Below are 5,457 nucleotides of genomic sequence, written 5' to 3'. Positions count from 1 at the left end.
CAGCATAAGCCAATTCTTTCTTTTACTCTGAAGTTAAATACCAAAATTTGGCTTTTTGGAAGCCAAAATGATTATCTGAAACACAATGGTAAAGTCACACATGATACTGTTCTGATTATGTTTTTTTAAATCATCATGAAAAAAGTGCATTCATAGTATCAATGGCTACATATATGTGCCAAGTTTAATTTGTTCTATTAAGCCCATCATATTTGGAATATCAAATTAAATTAAATTCACCATCTAAGTAAATTTATCATAGCATTCTGTCACTTTATAAGACATTATGTCAATTGATAATTTTCAGTCAACTGAGAACTTTATTTTAAACACTTGATGGTGACTTTGTTCTCTGCATGTCTCTAGAGATTCAGGTCTGCCCATGATGTACTATTTGGTAAAGAAGAAGGAGATAAAATAGCTTTCAGTTGGGTCCTTCTACAATGACAATTCTTACTTCATGGGTTTGAAAGGCATTATGGGAATTGTTCCAGTTGCTGAGGAAAGCAATTCTAATATTAGACTTGGGAACTAGGGAAATAACTGCATGATGAGTTCTGGGACCCAGGGGGCCTATTGTGAAGTCAATTCAAATAAAAATACATTTATCACCAACCTTTTTGGCCATAATTCTGAATCCTGTTCTGTGATGCTTCTGTGTCCTTAGAGATTAAACGTCACAAAGATAAAGATCTAGTGGTCTTTTAAAAAGTTAGACATTTCCCTCTACATAGCAAACAACCATAGATATCACCAAGGGAGACAAGAAGAAGGTATGACTGTGGAGGATTATAACAGAGAACCACCTTCCTTTCGCTCAAGATGCCATCCCTTTACAAACAGCTATGTTCTGGAAATTTTATGAGATCAGGTCCAGTGAGCATGAAACTGGATGTGCTAGCAACGGCCTGGACAACAATGACAGATTGCCTTTTTAAAATTTTTTTTAGATTTTGTTATGTAAATTAAGCAAGGCTTTGCTGTATTATGTATCAGAATCTCTTTGAGCAAGAGCTTGACACTCAAAACTAGTCCCAAGAATACGATTATTTGAGAGCTTTTAGAATTACAGAATCTGAGATCCCATTCCAGACCTACTCAATTTGAATCAGAACTTTTGACATTATAAAGAGGTTTTAATTTCCCAATTAAGCAAACAAGAAGCACCATTACATCAGTGAAGACTGTTATGCCGCTTGATGCTTATTTTAACACACATTTGTTACACTTTGTATTTGATAATTTGGTTTTGCAATTTGGTTTGGGCAGACATTGAATGTTCCTTACCCTTGCTGATATCAGAAACATCATTTCATTTGCAGCTCTTTCAATGAGCACACCAAGTCTAGAAGAAGCACATGGAGGTAGTATTTGTTACATAATCCTAGTATTTCCTGGTAAGAGAAAGACAAGTCTTTAGAACTCTGAAAAGACCTAAGAGTGTGTATGTGAATGGACGCATTACCAAAAGCCTCTCTCTTCTATTGTTCAATTTCTGATCTTCCAATGTCATTATCAAGAACTGGCACTGGACGTATGTATGTATATTCATTTCACGCTAACGTTATTATTCATCATTTTGCCAAAACAATTAAGAATCTATTCTCAAATTATCTCCTGAATTTCCACTGATGTGTTTTAATTAATTTAAAATTAATTTTCAATTCTATTTGAGTATAATCATTGCCTTCCTTAGATTAATTTGACATAATAACAACAGTCTAAGCTGAGGTTGTATTCTGATCAATGGTCTAAAATAATAAGATGTAGGGTAAAGAAATATTTTCCTTTTAATGTTCTCCTGTGAACAGGAAACACTGTCTTAGTAAATTAAGACAGAACACTGGCTCAAAGATATTGGTGATTCAGGTATTTTTTCATTCCTCTCAGTTTTATTCAGATGTTTTATTTTTAATTATTGAATATTCAATTTTTTTCCTTAACCATGAATATACTGTTATATAAAAGACATGACAAAGTTATGAATTCATTAGTTTTATAACTCACCATCGCACAGACTGAATTTCTGAATTACAAACACTGAAGAAAAAATCTTGTTAAGCTGGGTGTTGTGGTGCATCCATGTAATACCAACTATTTGGGAGGTGGAGGCAGGGAGATCATGAGTGAGGTCAACCAGGGCAAGTTAGTGAGACCTAATCACAAGAACAAAATACAAACAAAAAGCCTGGGATGTGGCTCAAGTCGTAAAATGCTTATCTAGAATGCAGGAAGCCCTGGGTCCAATCCCAAGTGCAAGAAAAATAAAAAGTGTCAAGGCCAAGAAAGTGCTTTCATATCAAATCCTCGCTTGTTGTTTTCCATTTTGATGCATTGTAAAATTGGAGTTTTCTTCCCTACTTTAAATTATCAGTGCTATTGAAGGTTGCCAGTTTTATCTCCATTATGTTCATTCTTCATTTTCTGTAACTTTGTTTGTAACAGCAACTACATACTTATATAAAGTATTACACTTGGAGGGTACACGAATGTTTCTTGTTTATAACTATATTCTGTTTCATTCATGAATGCACCATGCTGATATTATTCTGATCTGATTTATTCAACTCTTTGACACAACAAATGTTTTGGGGTCCCAACTAGATACTAGATATTATTGTAAGCACACAAAATTTATCGGGAAACAAATATACTCCTTTAGCAAGAGGAACATAGCAATTAGTCAATTAAATAAATAGATAAAACTGACTCTATTGAAGTAACTCAGTAAGTCAAAAGAAACGGGAGAGAGGGAGAGAGAGAGAGAGAAAGAGAGAGTTAGTGGGCAGCTGTCTGATGATTTTTCTTCTCAAGAAAAGTAATGCTTATGTAATACATAAAAAAGACAGATTTGTCAGAAATGTACATGTAGGCTAACATGAAGAATCTGTGGCTAGTTTCAGCGTTTTGTTCCTAAAAATTCATTGTAGCCCATCCATACGTCTCCAGGACAGAAAATGTTTACATCAAGGTATTATAAGGAGAAAAACAGCAAGGCTTGCTGTAGGGCCCTCTAATTCCAGTAACCAGGAAGTTCGGATAGGAACATTCCCAGTTTGATACTAGCCTGGGCTACATAGTGCAATCCTATCTTTAAAAAATGTTCAATCATATTTCTGGAAAATATTGACAAATTGCAAAATGACTTCATTCTATTCATTCACCTTCTTCATTTTTCCATCATAAGAGTCCGAGAAATTCAGGGAGATCTCTTTACCTTTGGCTCTATTACTCATAAATATGGAGATATGTGCTATATAAACACATGATTATTTGGAGGGAATCTTTTTGGTCACTGTACTGTTGAGGAGATGTATTTTGAGGTAAATAATAATAAATAACTTTCATAAAGAGTGCAAAAACATAATCAGCAAGAGTAAATTCTCCCTATGGTTAACACATATTAAGTATTTTCAATATATTTTTAGCAAAAAATAAAATGAAACAAAATATAAGCTATTTGTACCTACCAGTCCTAAATTTAAAAAGGACATTCTAGTTCTTTTTGTTATACAGTATTTATGAGTGATGCCAAATGCACCCTCCAGTAAGATGAATTATAATTATTTAGATATATTTGCTTCATTTTTTATTTCTCTCAGGATCTTTTATTTTTAGAGGTACTAGGGACTGAACTTAGGGCCTGGTGCTTGCAAGACTAGCACTTTCCACTGAAACTGTGCCCAAGCCCATTTGCTTTTAGTTTGTTTTCCTGATAGGATCATGTACATTTACCCAAGGCATGCCTTGGACAGCAATCTTCCACCTCCTGAGTAGCTGGGATTACAGGTGTGGCCACCATACTTGGCCTTCCTTTAATAGCTTAATAGCCTACCTTGCATTAGGGTATGTTCTAATGTGAAATCAACTTTTCACTTCACTTAAATAAATTCAGTTAAAACCTATTTTAGCCAATGATGCATGATATATGTGTGTGGTGTTTCCACTTTTACATAGATTAAGTTGTACTAATATTATAAAGGATTTTAATTTTACCTTAATTGAAAGTGTTTTGTAATTTTCTTTTTATTTTAATTGTGCTTATTGGAAAACATTTCTTGTTTCTCATAAAAGATACTGAGCCTTTGTTGTGTGTTTGTGTATGTGTTAGTGGGTACCTTTGAAACTACTAATTTACTTTCTTACCAATTTATTTCTTCACTTAATTCTATGACTATGTCTATGCTTCTAATTAAGTTGTATGTATTTATAGCTTTTCTCTTGAGCTGATTGCAAGGTATACCTTTTATGACTCCAGTTTTGTGTTCATTCAAGTGGGTGAATTGTCAAAACAGTATCAATGGAAACCATAGATCTTACCTGGCACCAAGCTGCACAAATGATTCAAATTATAGGGCAAGCATGAAAAATACATTAAACATTCTTCTCCAGGGATTACTAAACTGTCAGATGCAGTTTCCAAAAGTGTATTTTTCTTCTATACTTGGAATCTTCTTTGTTTGAAGTTGATAGAAGAAATTTGATCAACATGTGAAAAACCAACACAGATGAAAGCATTTAATGTGCCTCTGAGAATCCAGAATCCACTCTTCATGTCCAGTTAGTACTGTAACATCAGCCTGGAAAGTCCACTTTGTCTTTGGTTTAAATTTCAATAAACAGTTGAAATAGACCAAATGTGACCCTTCAGACATTTTGCTATTAAATATCATTAACATGATTAGAAAGTGATCCTGGTAGAGTATTGCCATATAACCAAGGATGCTTCCAATAGGTTATCCACCCTGTCTTGCATCTTTCTGCAATGAAGAAAGAATCACCGTCCCTTACTCATCAGATTACCTGGATCCCATTCAACCTTGATCAATATCTCCTGAACACACATTGCCCAGTTTATCTTTGGATAGTTTGTCTTCACAGATTCTCTATTGCATTTTATACTAAACAATAAGCTACTGGTAATAGTGTGGATTTGTGTCATCCAGGTGTCCTGTGAAACACTCCTGTTCCTTCTATCTAGCAAGACTCTGTTGATAATATATGTGTTCTCCATTAGCCACATGGACATAGCATTCATGTCATTAAATAACAAATATGAGGCCACACTGTTCAATAGCATCCTTCTCACACATGTACACTCATAGTCTAGGTTTCTAGTAATAAAATATAGGGACATTTGTCTTGTTTTCCCCAGTTTGGATATTTGAAGTTCTCACCAGGTTTCACAGAGTACACTCACATAAGGTTTTGACTTAAAGGCTAAGGATAAGGGGACGGGGAAATAGTGCAGGCAAACATCAAAGGTGAGGGATAAGAGATGGCCCATAGTAGAATTTCCCTGCAGATACATCCTTTACATACCTGGACAATGCTGAGTCACTGTCTTGAACCACCCAAATCTATATCAGAAATCTTGATTTAGAACACCCAGTAAAACTCTCAGTTGCTCTTCAGGTAGTCAAGAGATGGTTTTCAGAATAAAGAAATGGGCAAGGG

The sequence above is a fragment of the Castor canadensis genome, chromosome 1, assembly GCF_047511655.1.
Source record: "Castor canadensis chromosome 1, mCasCan1.hap1v2, whole genome shotgun sequence".
NCBI classification, from domain to species: Eukaryota; Metazoa; Chordata; class Mammalia; order Rodentia; family Castoridae; genus Castor; species Castor canadensis.
Note: the sequence above shows the minus strand (reverse complement) of the source record.